General features: G+C 30.6%; 1 protein-coding gene across 1 annotated transcript in view; it reads right to left on the bottom strand.

The window, feature by feature from the left end:
* Nucleotides 1-16,437, bottom strand: part of CSMD3 (CUB and Sushi multiple domains 3) — a 1,236,222-nt gene that overhangs the window by 791,393 nt on the left and 428,392 nt on the right. The window lies entirely within an intron of this gene.

The following is a 16,437-nucleotide window of genomic DNA, read 5'->3' as shown; positions in this document are numbered from 1 at the left end:
GTGCTAGAGATTGAACCTCAAACTCCACATGCATAGCATTTTGAACTCTCTCTCTGGTATGTTCACTATTTTAAAATAAAAATTGAGATTAACCAATCTTCAATTACTTAAGATTGAACAAAACGATCTTTAAATGACAGAACGTTATGAAATAACATTGAATTTTTAGCTATGCAAAAACTAGCTTTAGAAAATTATTGAGAATGTCAAAAATCTCATAAGTGTAGCATGGTATATATAAGTATATAGGTTTATATATTTATATATAGATATACACATACTTAATCTTATTAAAGTTGAATGATAATTGAAAATTATGCTTCTAAGATATTAAGTTATTTTACATGTATTTAATTTTAATTTATTAATTTTGGCGTTAAAATTAAATACAGGCATTAACTCATACAAGGTATGACTCTATCAGTCACATGACTAGCTAATATATACATTTTTTGTTTTGTTTTTTATTTGTTTGATTTTGGGTCACACCGACAGTGCTCAGGGGTTTCTCCTTGCTCTATGCTCAGAAATCACTCCTGGCAGGCTCAGGGGACCATATGGGATGTTGGGATTCAAAACACCATCCTTCTTCATGCAAGGCAAATGCCTTGCTTCCATGCTATCTCTCTGGACCCATAACTAGCTAATATATACTTTTAAAGATGTTTTTCGTGCTCTGAATTTTTACATAAAGAAAAAATGTAATCAATTAATAAGTGCATGAAATTGATTTATTCTGTATTTAATGGTATATTGACAAACTAAATGCTTTATACTTTAAAATATTTTATTGTGGAGACAAACCAAATTAATTATAAGTAAAGGTCAGGTATTGATCAAATTTTTCTCCAGTTAATTTTAATGAGAACCTTCTATTTATTTTATTCTAAATAAACAACATCCTAAATTTCTGCCCACAATGTATAATTAGATATTTTAGTTAAAATTATACAGTGATATTTTACTATTTAAAAATTATTATTTTGTTTAATATGTCTTGAGAATATTTTCTTTTTCTCGCCTTGTATAATTTGTAAGCATAGGAATAATGGGACTAGTAATTTTATTGTGTTTTTATTTGTGTGTTTTGGTTTGGTTTTGTTTTTGAGCCACACCCAGCGGCACTTAGGGTTACTCCTGGCTCTGTGCTCATAAATCACTCCTATGGCTCTGTGCTCATAAATCACTCGGGGGATCATATGGGATGCCTGGAATCAAATGTGTGTTGGCTGCATGCAAGACAAACACCTCCCTACCTGCTATGCTATAACTCTGGCCCCATGAATTAGCAATTTCTAACAGTACTAGATAAATGACCTTCTAACTTATGCTCAAAAAAGTTTTCAAACATAAAGTTCACTCAGTCAGAAACTGAAAAAAAAAAAAACAACGATGCTCTTGTACTGAATCTACTATCTTGCTTAAATAAGACAATTTTTAAAATATATTATTATTTTATGTTTTGAGAGAACAAAATAAAGATAAATAAATATGAGAAATATCCTATTAATTTTAAAAGAAATATTAAAAGATCAATCAAGACATTGCTATTATTTTTTATATTTAAATTTATTGAACATACTTTTCTATAGATAATCTTAAAGTCTGGGAAAATAATTATATTTGTACTTGACTAAATTATGGGTGTTGATTGATATCATTGAAGGAAGTAAGCTAAAAACCAATGGAATACATTTCATCAATGAATTTATGACCAATTCCAAGTAATTTTTTAATATAAGACATAATTCTGTAATAATTCATGAAAATGGCTCTAGATTTCTTCTGCTCAAATATTCCTACGTCTGTACACCAAATCAAAATACCAGTATTTTGAAGACAACAAAGAATATAGTTTCTAACATAATTTGAAAGATGATATTAAGTAACTTTAAGTCTTAAGATATGTTTTAGCAATTACAAACTTCAAATTTTAATTAATAGGGCTTTTTATTTGTATAATGATTCTGAAAATTCAGTATTAGACCATTAACACAAATGGAAAGCAGAATATAATGAGGAAACAAACTATCAAAAATCCAAATAATTAATAAGCAACAGTTGATTAGTGTGGTGTATTCTAAAGAATGTTGAATTCTTAGGTCTTGGAACACTATTTGGTACATAATACATACTCAGAAATATGTCAAAATAAAAATTAAATAAATTAATGATGTTCATTAAATGATAAAGTAATTAAATAATAATGATGGTAATTTTAATAAATAAATATGATTACAATTTTATGATGCAAATCAGAGGAAAATCATATTAGTTTGAACTTTTAAAAAGCATAATTTTTAAAAAAAAGTATGACATTAAAAATATTATTTGTGTAGTATAACTTAAACAAATTTGCTATTATGCCCAAAACATAGACGTTCACATTGCTAGTGTAAAATTAAATTTCTTAGAATTTTAAATTTCATTAGCAATGAATCTATATTTAATTTACAATGGCAGGAATTAGAAGTGTATATAAATTTAGATAATTTATATATAAGTTCAAGCTTTATATATTATTAAAAACAAGTCTCATTTTTTATAAGATTATAAAGGAAACCTATATACATAACATTAACTTGAATAAATAAATCTCCATTTTATTATGTTTAGAATAGTAAAAATTTTTAAATTAGCAGTGTATGAAACAGATATTTTTAAATGCCAAAATGTAACATTTTACAGTTTATAACATGTAATTTTTTTGCAAACATAAATTGTTTTATGCACTAATTGCTAAATTGGAAAAATAAAAACCTTAGGGTTGTGTATAAAAAGTTTCATTTTAAATATATGGTACAACTAATCTATTATTAAACTGCTTTTGCTTTCCTTAAATCTAAGTATGCTACACAATTTTGCAAACATTTTATTTAATAAAATATGATTATATGAGTGTTACAAGACATACAACTTTAGTTAAAAATGAAAGTGTACATTAAAGATCCATTTTTATTTTAAATCAAATCGTGTACAATAGGTAACATGACATTATGTAGCCTATCATTAAATAATTTAAAATATATTTTAAAATTATAAAATCACAATTATACATGTTTAAAATATAATTTAACTAGTACTTAACAAAACATTTTCAAATATAACAGAAATAAAGTGAAATGATATACATAAATTAGCATGCTTCTATAAAACATAGCTATATGTCATCTTTGGAATTATGATAATGAGAATGACACACATCACACATGTAAACTGATAAATTTATCTAATTACACAATATTAAATTTAGACTTGTAATTTATTAAAATTAATATCACTTGTATACTATTTTCAACAATAAAATGTATTAGATTAGAATAATTACTGTAAATCAATTTGTGAATTTTTCACTTCAAAACATCAGTGAATATGCCATATAACATTGACTATAATTTTTAAGTTTTAAGTCATTTTAAGTCAATAAATTTTAAGTCATATTTTAAATGCTGTTTCATAATATTGTGTAACTCAATACAAAATAAATTGAATTTTTTCTACATATATCAGTGAATAGCCTAATGAATACCATTATTTTTCCTGTCTTCATAACTGCATATCCAAATAAATAGTTTTAGACATTTATGCTTTCTATGTAATTAAGTGCATATTTTCATTAACTTTACTGTTTTAAATTAATACTCAATCCAACTTTGAATAAAACATTATTATTGAATTCTTTGTGGCATTATGATATGCAATGAAAATACAATAAACATTTAACATGAATGCATGCAAAAGAAAAACATACAAAAACACATCAAAATAAAATCTAAGTACAACTAGTGTGGCTATTCAATTTGAACCATCGTCATTTAGGTATTTTTACAAAGTTTAGCATGTATAATTTGTATATTTATTCCTCTTTTATTTAATATTATTTATGTGAAAATAATAGGAATGTGTCAATAAGTGCAAACTTCTGAAAACAAATTAAAATAATAAGTGTTTATATTAAATATATCACTGCTTTATTATAAGTTACATGTAACAATTTGGGGATCATATGTTACTTCAGAAAATAAAATAATACATAAACTGTAGAATCCTAACATCAGTAACTTTAGAATTTAACACCGTATAAGAAAATACCGTGAAATAGAAATAGAAAGTAGCTTTTGAATGGTAGAATAAATTAAAAATATATCTGTTGTCTTTTAACAATATGTGCTTTCTTACAAGAATGTTTGCAACAATATGGGTTTTCTGCTGAAAATTTTTCAAGGAAACAAATTACCAAATAATAATTTAAACAAAAGTTTTAACAATCAGACCTATGATAGTGTTCATTTGTCCTTACTATTAAATTAGAAATATTTACTTATGTTGTAACTACTAATGACTATCGTCTTAACAAAACTAATTATATAAATAAAATATAATTCTTGTTATCATAAATACCTCTAAGAAAGAAAATATCTGCCAATCTGATTATGTATGGCAATAGAAAACTGTTGTCCACTGAATCCAGATTTCTGAGATATTTGTGAAAGGACATTGATCTTGGCAGAATTAAACCATCATTAGTAATTCAAGTAACGTATTTTCTAGGATCATGCATTAAATTAGGAATGTACTACTTTAAAAATAGACTTGCAATTTAACTACAAATTGTCTTTCTGAACTGACTGACACTTTGGCATCAGTTTATGCTTCCATTTATGTTGCACAGTTCAATGCATTTAAGAGGAAACCAAAGCTACATTTGCAAGTAATTTGTATTTATTTATCAAGTACAAGTGATCTTACTTATTTAATAAGCAAAGCGAATGAATATTTAAAATATAATCTCAAGTTGATGCTACGTTAGGGAATAGAGTGCATCTATTTAATTCACAAATACTATAAGTAAATATATGATTAAAATACATTATTCAATTACCAATAGTTTTTAATATGTAAATTAAAAGACACATAGTATAAAGGTTTAAAATGACATAGAAAGTTTTATGTTGATAAACTACATCAAAACTACATAAAACATAATATCATACATATTGTAAGGTGTAAATATATAAATAGCTACATAACATAATAGGCCTGAAAGACTTAGGAAATTGATACCTTGTTTCTTAGTAATAAAAATACAGCAAAAATTCTAGCAGAGAAAAATATTTTTCAGGAGACGTCTTAAATCTATTCTCTCTTCAAACAGTATTTTTTATTTAATCTAGTTCATACATTACATATACAGATTCAATCACTGATATTTCATCATCTCTTCAGATTTTCGAAGTACTTCAGTTAGATTCTACTAGGGTGTATTTATCTTAATATGCTGAAGTACAAACTTACAATGCAAAACAAATGACCTACAAAGATAAATTTCCACTAGATATTAGCTAAAATCTTTTAATTCAATAAAGCATACAATTTTTTCCCTAAAACACAATGCTAGCAATAAAAAGTGAAGACATCAATTTAGAAATAGATTAATGGCATAGCTTAAAGAAAGACATAGTCTGTTCCTCAATCGTTTTCACAAAGGAACTCTTGGGTTATGTTTTGGGAACCTCTTTCTTGCTACACAGTTCTTATCTCAACCACTGTCAACACAACTGTCATCCTTGCTCCTCCCTAATTAAATACATAACTTGACACACACACTTGGTTAATTTTCTTCACACAAATAATCATGGACTTGCTACCGATTCTTAAACAAGGTTTGGTCATCATCTCTGGAGTAAAAAAAAAGTGTCTACATATCTTTTATTTCAAATGACATCAGGCACGTTCAGGGTGTCCCATAGACTACATATCCTTTCTTTAAAATTTATTTTTATTTTTATTTTTTTAGACTACATATCTTTTATTTCCAAATGTTACATCGATCACTCGACTTTCATACTACTGCTATCCTTACTTAGAGGGTGAAAGTGATTTGAAAGTAGAGACAATTCCTTAAAACTATAAACCATATTCCATGTAATACTAAATATATATGAAAAGAATTAAAGTGGCTAATTTTCAAATATAGTTTTACATTAAAGTAGCATCTGTTATTGAAGTGTATTTTCAGTGTATATGAAGTCAGATCTCTTGATATATACTCAAACAAGATATGTGCTCAAACAATGTAAACATATTAAAAAGAAACTACAGATTATGTTGAAATCCAATAAACCTTTGCCTGGTCCCTTTAATATTAAGATTTGCATCTTTTTGTCAGCAGAAAGAAAATATAATGACAAGCCTTTAATCATATATCCCTTTAAGGATAAAAATGATGAAAGCTATAAGAGGGAATGTTTCAGCAAATTCATCTGGGCCTCTGATAATGAGCTTTAGAGAATGGATCAAATTTAGGAAGTTGTCCAGCTCTGAGGCATCCTAACGGCATGAAGAAGACCGCAGTCTTTTGTGAAGCTTGTTGGAGATGGAAAAATTCCTCAGAAAAGGAAAAGCTAGAGAAAAATCTAAAGGTTGTGAGAAGAGTGGGTCAGAGTGAAAGTACAATGTGTTAAGATTTGCTTTTCAATCATCCTGGGTTAAATCTTCTGCATTTCATCTGGTCTCCTGAACCCACCAGGAGTGATTCCTGAGGGCAGAGATGGCGTGATTCCTGAGCACCTTAGAGTGTGGTCCCAAAATTAAATGAAACTAAGAACTAAAAATAAAAAGATTATGCTGAAACATGTACAAAATATCTAATGGAGAAAATATTTTCTTGTGACAATTCCTAGATTTAATTTTATGTATACAGAGAATTCCCTTCCAAAGCAATTTGGAGAAATTGAACGTAACTTAACAAAAGCCATAGTCTGCATGTTTTTAACTCTGGAGAAGCTCATGTTTTCTCTACAACATGTATTATTTCTATTTCCCTTAGCATTTTCAATATAACCATTCTGCTTCACTAAGAAATAATTCTACTAACTATAATTATTTCTTATATGGAATCAATAGAGGTAATTTATACATAAATTTTGTACCATATATGGATGTAATTTGAAGGAATTGATCGAGTATCCTCATCGATATGTATGTCATATTAGAGGGAGAGGGATGCAGGTAGGGTGTTTGCCTAGCTAGTTTTGTATTTCAATGAGGCTTGTTCCTCAGTATCCCCTGAGTACCTTCAGAAGTAATTCCTTTTTATGGACCTTATAACTCCGGAACATTGCCACGTATGGCCCAGAAGCAAAACCAACAATAACACCCACACAAAAGGGAATAACATGCTATTTTTCATCCTGTGTAACAATATCATTACAAGGAATTTATTTTTTTTAAGAATTAAGTATTACTTTAAATTTTCTTTATCGTAAGATCACTTTCTGACTGAACAGACTATTGAATTTAAATTATATGTGAAGATATCTCAACAAAGGAAGGAGTACTGGTAACTTGTGAAATTTATCACTGAACTTCTCTGTTGCTATGTTGTTACCTGAATATATACTAGTGTTTTATAATTGGTAAAAAAAAATGGACAATTATTAGTGGGTGCAATACAAAGGAGTGATTGAGGAGAAAAAGCTGATGTTCTGAAGACTATTAAGATGCTGATTATGAAAAGGTTACTATATGAATGTATTCTGAAAGAAATTCAAGGTGGAAGCTTCTTATTTTCTTAAATCATATACTCTTCACAATATAATTATTTAATATAATTTTAGCCCTATAGAAGTTATCTATCTAGTTTCTGATGGATTTACTTGAAAATTAGTGCCATGTTGATTTAGGTAAGTGGAATTTTAGAGATGTTAGGGGAGAAAATGTCTACAGAAATAGAAAAATCCTACAGTTTATCATTCAAAGTAACAAATAAATTTGCAAATATGGTAAATTATGTATTTTGGGGAGCTATGCATAATTACAAGTTAGGGTATTTAAGTTTTGTGTGACTCTATAATTACTCTGAAAGGTGCTTCTTGTAATAAACAATATTTTATTTCCAAAGTCAATTCTAATATGAGCAACAAAAGCAAAGTGTAAATATGCTAAAACTGACAGACATTTATATTGACTTCATTTATGTTCTGTTTATAACTATAAAATATAAATAAATTAGAAGTAGATGTTAAGTTTGTGTGGTACTATTGTGAATGGGGTTGTTTTCTTAATGTCCATTTCATCGTTATTATTGGAATCAACTTGACTAAATATGTGAAGGACCTATACAAAGAAAACTATAAAACTCTGCTCCAAGAAATAAGAGAGGACACACGGAAATGGAAACACATACCCTGCTCATGGATTGGCAGGATTAACATCATCAAAATGTCAATACTCCCCAAGGCATTATACAGATTTAATGCCATCCCTCTAAAGATACCCATGACATTCTTCAAAGAAGTGGATCAGACACTTTTGAAATTCATTTGGAACAATAAACACCCTCGAATAGCTAAAGCAATCATTGGGAAAAAGAATATGGGAGGAATTACTTTTCCCAACTTTAAACTGTACTACTAAGCAACAATTATCAAAACAGCATGGTATTGGAATAAGGATAGGTCCTCAGATCAGTGGAATAGGCTTGAATACTCAGAAAATGTTCCCCAGAGATACAACCATCTAATTTTTGATAAAGGAGCAGGAAATCCTAAATGGAGCAGGGAAAGCCTCTTCAACAAGTGGTGTTGGCACAATTGGATAGCCACTTGCAAAAAATTAAACTTAGACCCCCAGCTAACATCATGTACAAAGGTAAAATCCAAATGGATTAAAGACCTCGATATCAGCCCCAAAACCATAAGATATATAGAACAGCACATAGGCAAAACACTCCAGGACATTACAGGCATCTTCAAGGAGGAAACTGCACTCTCCAAGCAAGTGAAAGCAGAGATTAACAGATGGGAATATATTAAGCTGAGAAGCTTCTGCACCTCAAAGGAAATAGTGCCCAGGATACAAGAGCCACCCACTGAATGGGAGAAACTATTCACCCAATACCCATCAGATAAGGGGCTAATCTCCAAAATATACAAGGCACTGACAGAACTCTACAAGAAAAAAACATCTAACCCCATCAAAAAATGGGGAGAAGAAATGAACAGACACTTTGACAAAGAAGAAATACACATGGCCAAAAGACACATGAAAAAATGTTCCACATCACTAATCATCAGGGAGATGCAAATCAAAACAACGATGAGATACCACCTCACACCCCAGAGAATGGCACACATCACAAAGAATGAGAATCAACAGTGTTGGCGGGGATGTGGAGAGAAAGGAACTCTTATCCACTGCTGGTGGGAATGCTGTCTAGTTCAACCTTTATGGAAAGCGATATGGAGATTCCTCCAAAAACTGGAAATCGAGCTCCCATACGATCCAGCTATACCACTCCTAGGAACATACCCTAGGAACACAAAAATACAATACAAAAACCCCTTCCTTACACCTATATTCATTGCAGCTCTATTTACCATAGCAAGACTCTGGAAACAACCAAGATGCCCTTCAACAGACGAATGGCTAAAGAAACTGTGGTACATATACACAATGGAATATTATGCAGCTGTCAGGAGAGATGAAGTCATGAAATTTTCCTATACATGGATGTACATGGAATCTATTATGCTGAGTGAAATAAGTCAGAGAGAGAGAGAAAAACGCAGAATGGTCTCACTCATCTATGGGTTTTAAGAAAAATGAAAGACACCCTTGTAATAATAATTTTAGACACAAAAGAGAAAAGAGCTGGAAGTTCCAGCTCACCTCAGGAAGCTCACAACAAAGAGTGATGAGTTTAGTTAGAGAAATAACTACATTTTGAACTGTCCTAATATTGAGAATGTATGAGGGAAATGTAGAGCCTGTTTAGGGTACAGGCGGGGGTTGGGGGGGGAGGAGGGAGATTTGGGACTTGGGTGATGGGAATGTTGCACTGGTGATGGGTGGTGTTCCTTTTATGACTGAAACCCAAACACAATCATGTATGTAATCAAGGTGTTTAAATAAAAAAAAATTAAAAAAAATTTATAATAAAAAACAAACAAACAAAAAAAAAGAAGTAGATGTTAACTTGGGAAATACACTAGTAATATAGGCATCAATAAATATGATGTGTTTTGTAAAAATGTATAGATCTGATTAATTATTTTTGATTAATCAGAAATAATCTATTTTGGGGCTGGAGCTATGGCACAAGCGGTAGGACATTTACCTTGCATGTGCTGCCCTATGACAGACTGCGGTTCGGTCCCTGGTAACCTATATGGTCCCACAAGCCAGGAGCGATTTCTGAGCGTATAGCCAGGAGTAACCACTGAGCATCAAAAAAATTACACCCCAAAAAACGATTTTATCCCATTATCATACTGCCAACTTTCTTTGATAGTTATATATTAAAATTGGAAATTTGATATTCTGGGAGATACTAATCAGAAAACAAATCTTTCTTCACTCATGTTTTCTCTGGGAAACATGCACATAAATTATCTTAAAATTCTAAGGAAAAAATATCATCTAGGACAGAAACTACTTGAAATACATAGTGGGCCAGAGAGATAGGACAGTGGGCAAGGGACTTGTCTTTCAAGCTGTTGACACTGGTTCTATCCCCAGTATGTACCCAAGCCCACTAGCTGTGATCCCTGAATACAGAGCCAGTATTAAGCCTTGAGTACTGCCAGATGTGGTCCAAAAACAAATTAAAATAGACTTGTATCATAGGTAAAATAAGAATAAAGTATGCAAAAAAATTGAGCATTTATACTTTGGAAATAATGGAATCATTTTTAATCACTTTTATTTTTTTCTAAAAAAGTAATTGTGAGAGCAATTATTTCTATTTCTGTTTTTTTTCTACACCAGAGAAAGCAATGCTTTTTTCTATACCTACATCTTTTTATCTCTGCTGTAAGGGAATAGCTATGAATTATTCAATGTATTCAATAAAGGGTATTCAGAAATATGAAATTTGAATTGAAAATCTGTGATCAAATATGATATAATTAATATATATAGACTTAGAAATTATTTTTAGTTGATATTTATGTTTCTATTATTTAAGAAATACAAATTATTCTTAGTAAGAGGCACTATGTATAAAAATGTGGTACGGAAAAAATTATGCTTGGACAAACCATAAATATTTGATAATGATGCATGAATGAAAAATGTGCAATTCAGTAAACAGGGCTTAACAATAAAATGCAATATATTTAAAGTTATTTTAAAAATATAAGGGGGCCAGCGAGGTGGCGCTAGAGGTAAGGTGTCTGCTTTGCAAGCACTAGCCAAGGATCCAGACCGCGGTTCGATCCCCTGGTGTCCCATATGGTCCCCCCAAGCCAGGGGCGATTTCTGAGCTCTTAGCCAGGAGTGACCCCTGAGCATCGAATGGGTGTGGCCCAAAAAACCAAAAAAAAATTAAAAAATAAGAAAATATATTATTACTGAAGAATACTCAAAGGAAACCAGTATGACAAGTTTCTTATTTTATAAAGTGTGCAGTTTCATTGAAGTGCAGATTAGATATTAGGACTATTGTAGTTTAGAAAAAGCTAATACAGCCACATAGCTATGAATTGGATTATAAGATTTAAAAATAAAAATTAGTAAAGTTTTGGTACCCGATAAACATGTAATAAACATACTAATTTTAATAAACACATTAATGTTGCCAATACTTTGAAAAAATTTTAATAAAAAATGTGTCAGAAATTCCAATTCAACAAGGAATCCTGATTAATATCTGTAAAGTATAATTTTAAAGAAATTTTGATTTAGAAAATAAAAACAGAGTGATAAGCAAGTAAGAACTATATCTAAAACAATAGTCCCGGGGCCGGAGAGATTGCACAGCTGCCTTTGCCTTGCAAGCAGCCGACCCAGGACCTAAGGTGGTTGGTTCGAATCCTGGTGTCCCATATGGTCCCCTGGCAGGAGAGATTTCTGAGCAGATAGCCAGGAGTAAGCCCTGAGCACCGCAGGGTGTGGCCCAAAAACCAATAAATAAATAAATAAATAAATAAATAAATAAATAAATAAATAAATAAATAAATAAAACTATAGTCTCTTTATATAAGTGTACTTTATTAATTTAACAAAACTATGGAATTTGACAGAAAGTAAGCAATATGACACAAGCATAACTAAGAAATATTTTTCCAAAATGCTTTTTGTTCTAGGAATATTTGAATGCTATATTCTGCTTTTAATTTTAAAAATGCTATGGAGCAATAGCACAGTGAGTAGGAAGTTTGCCTTTAATGTATATGACCTGGGTTCGATCTCCTGCATCCCATATTGTCCCCAAGCCTGTCAAGAGTGAATTATGAGTGTAGAGTCAGGATTAACCCCTGAGCACTGCTGGGTGTAGCCCCCAATCTAAATAATAAATAAATAAATAAATAACTGTTAAAAATAAAAATGGCAAATACTCCAGTCATTCAGTCCCTAAGAAAACATATCTTTTTATTATATTATATAACATAATAAAATACAAACTGATAATTATAAACTGTTACATATAGTACGCACATATAAGAACTCATGCATACCAAATGCTAGCTTTCTTAATAATGCAAGAAGCCATATAAACCTGAAATAAGGTACATCTAGTAAGACTTAATTTGTTGCTAACTAACTCAGTTTCTAAGCACCAGATGTAGAGATGAAGTCAGAAAAATGATACCTACCCATTTTAAATCTACATTAAGCCTTCTGGCCTCTGAGTCATATATTATCTTTATTTTATTAGATGGACAAAAATACAAAATGTAAAGTAGGAAATTTTGTTATTTATCTCTCTTTTATGTATTCTCTTATATTTTTTCACAAAATGAAAAAACATCAGATACTACATCATACATTAGATATATAACTGCTATATAACTCAATGTGTATGTTCAGTGCTGAATTCTGAAAAGTTTTATAATTTTTCTCTTTGATGAAGAACATGTAAATATTAACTGGCATTATTTTATTTATAAAATATTACACAAATATTTAAATTGTTTAAAACTATAGCTGATAAAACTTAAAAAGTTACCAAAATGAAAATATATTTTGTACTAAAAATCATTATAGTTGACCACTACTTCAATGCTTTTTTGCATAATAATTACAATAATATGAAGACACAATATTTGTTCTTAAATTTATTTTACTATATCTAAGGTTGATGAAACATACCTGAAGTTCTCTAACTTTGTGAGAATATCTTGATCCTATAAACATATTTGATATTTTATTCTATTTCTTATGAGTCAAAATCCTACTAAGTATGGTCACTAACATTTATTAATGATTTATTATTATTTAATCACTATCATAATCAGTGCTCAGGGATTTTCCTGGGTCTGCACTCAAGAATCACTTTTCATGTGTTCAGGAAACCATATGCGATATCAGGAACTGAACTTTATTTTTTTCTAGAAAGCAAGCTCCCATTAGCTGTATAATTACTCCAGCCCCTATCATCATAATTATTTTGTTTTGGAGGGGCCACAATCAACTAAACTTGGACCTTATTCTGTTCTCTCTTCATGGCTCATTTCTAGATTTGCTTTGGAACTGTTTGTAGTGCCACGCATTGAACTCTGTCAAGCTGCACAAAAGGGAGGCACCTTAACCATAGTATATCTATCAAGCTCTCAAAACCATCAGTGCTGTTACTCCATAAAAGATCCACTATAAACATGTTACATTTTGGTTTCACGATAAACATACATACACTATTATACTTTATATAGTTGTGGGCCAATGACAAGTGTCATTAATGTTTTCTTTACAAAATGTTATCGCCTTTGGTTTATTTATTTACCATCTTACTAGTTTCCTCATTCCAGTATTTTCTTAGAGTCCAAATTTCTACAGTCAGAGCAACTATCAGTGAATTATATAGAGAGAATGTTCTAAGAGAGTGTACATTATAGTGAGAGAGACAAAAAAATAGACAGGGTGTGAAATGCAAAATGACATTTGAGTTAAAGCCTTAATGAAATGGAAGAGTGTAACAAAAATAAAATACCCACTATCTCTGACACTTTTATTCAGACTGTCAGATATCATACTTTATATTCTTAATCTGGTGACATATTATTTCTTGCTCAGTTACCACATGGACAGCTCATACACCATTTTCTAAAAGTTCTTAAACTCTAGTTGTCTATGAACTAATATGTGTAACTGTTTCACTTTCTATATATTTAATATTATACATATCAGTTACTTTAGGAAGTGATATTTAATAAGTCAATAAAACTTATTAAGTGCTTAAGAATAAAATGTCAATATTTCCATTAAATTTCAGGAATAAGTTTAGTTATTAAAAACAGCATTACTATATATCATTATTCAATAAATATGTAATCAATTCCTATTCCTCGCTAGCTACCATCATATGTAGGTAATAGTACAGAACAAAAGAAAAAGAAAAATATGTTTATATAATATCTATGTGTGTTATTCAATGTGATAATAATTCTTTTTAATTATATAATTTGAGTGGTAGAATATATTTTCCAACTCTGTTGGACATGACCATGTTTATGATTTCCTTTTGTAAACAGTATACAGAAAACAAAAAATGTTATAACACGAATGTAATTTCTTGAGCTCTATTTTGTAAAGGTATGGGGCTTTGTTTTCGCTCTTTCAGTCAATTTCCTAAGACACCATATCCCTTCCTGACAAGTCTACTAAAATATAAAAAGTGTAAGGACAACTTAGAGCATTTCCTGTTGACAGTATTATGATTAAAACTATATTGGAACAAGGCAGAACATGCAAAACATCTGAAATAAACCAAGCACAATTTGAATTCAAATGCATCATGTCAAAATTGTGAAAAATAATTGAATACAACCATTGAAGCCTCTAACACTTGAAATTATGCTTGAAGCGATAATTAGCTAATACAGTGTGTGAATATCTTACAGGAATATCTTATATCTACATTAACCTGATTTTTGAGTGATTTAAGGAAAAGTATTCATGGAAATATGTTTTAGATTTAAGCTGAAAAAATGAATACAAATTTCCAAAGTTAATCCAAAAAAATCTTCTAGAAACAATAGATTCATATAGCAATGTGGCAGGCTACAAAATTAACACACAGAAATCAGTGGCCTTTTTATACACCAATAATTATAGGAAAGAAATGGACATTAAGAAAACAACCCCATTCACATTAGTGCCAAACAAACTAAAATATCTTGAAGTCAATGTGATTAAAGACATGAAGGACCTATCAAAAGAAAACAATAAGATCTGATCGAAGAAATAAGATAGGACATGTGGAAATGGAAACACACACACCAGGCTTAACATAATTAAAATGGCAATACTCTCCAAAGCATTGTACAGATTTAATGTGATCCCTCTGACGATACCCATGACATTCTTCAAAGAAGTGAATCAAACTCTTCTGAAATTAATTTGGATCAATAAACATCCTTGAATAGCGAAAGCAATTCTTGGGAAAAGGAATATGGGAGGCATTACTTTCACCAATTTTAAACTGTATTATCAAGGAATAGTTATTAAAACTGCATGACATTGGAATAACGACAAACCCTCAGATCAGTGGAATAGGCTTGCGTACTCAGCGAAAGTTCCCCATATATACAATCATCTAATTTTTGATAAAGGAGCAAGAAATCTTAAATGGAACAAGGAAAGCATCTTTAATAAGTGGTGTTGGCAAAACTGGTTAGCCAATTGCAAAAAAAGTGAACTCAGACATTGAGACTAAAGGCATCTTTAAGGAGGAAACAGCACTCTAAACAAGTGGAAGCAAAGATAAACAGATGTGAATATATTAAACTGAGAAGCTTCTGCACCTCAAAGAAAATAATGCCCAGGATACAAGAGCCAGCCACTGAGTGGGAGAAAATATTCACCCAATACCCATTAGATAAGGGCTAATATCCAAAATATACAAGACACTGATGGAACTTTACGAGAAACAAACATCTAATGGGGAGAAGAAATGAACAGACACTTTGTCAAAGACAAAATACAAATGGCCAAAGGCACATGAAAAAATGCTCCACATCACTAATCACCAGGGAGATGCACCTCAAAACAACCATGAGGTATCATCTCACGTTACAGAAATTGGCACACATCACAAATAATGAGAACAAGCACTACTGGTGGGGATGTGAAGAGAAAGGAACTCATATTCACTGCTGGTGGGATGCTGTTTAGTTCAACCTTTATGGAAAGTGATAAGGAGATTCCTCCAAAAAATGAAAATGGAGCTCTCACTCGATCCAGCTATACCACTCCTAGGGATATACCCTAGGAATTCTAAAACACAATACATAAATCCCTTCCTTACACCTATATTCATTGTAGCGCTATTTTCAATAGCCAGACTCTGGAAACAACCAAGATGCCCTTCAACAGATGAATGGCTAAAGAAAGAGGTACATATACACAATGGAATATTATGCAGCCTTCACTGCACATGAAGTCATTTTCTTATACATAAATGTACATGGAATCTATTATGCTGAGTGGAATAAG

The sequence above is a fragment of the Suncus etruscus genome, chromosome 5 (genome assembly GCF_024139225.1).
Source record: "Suncus etruscus isolate mSunEtr1 chromosome 5, mSunEtr1.pri.cur, whole genome shotgun sequence".
NCBI lineage: Eukaryota > Metazoa > Chordata > Mammalia > Eulipotyphla > Soricidae > Suncus > Suncus etruscus.
This window is presented reverse-complemented; position numbering and strand designations above follow the sequence as displayed.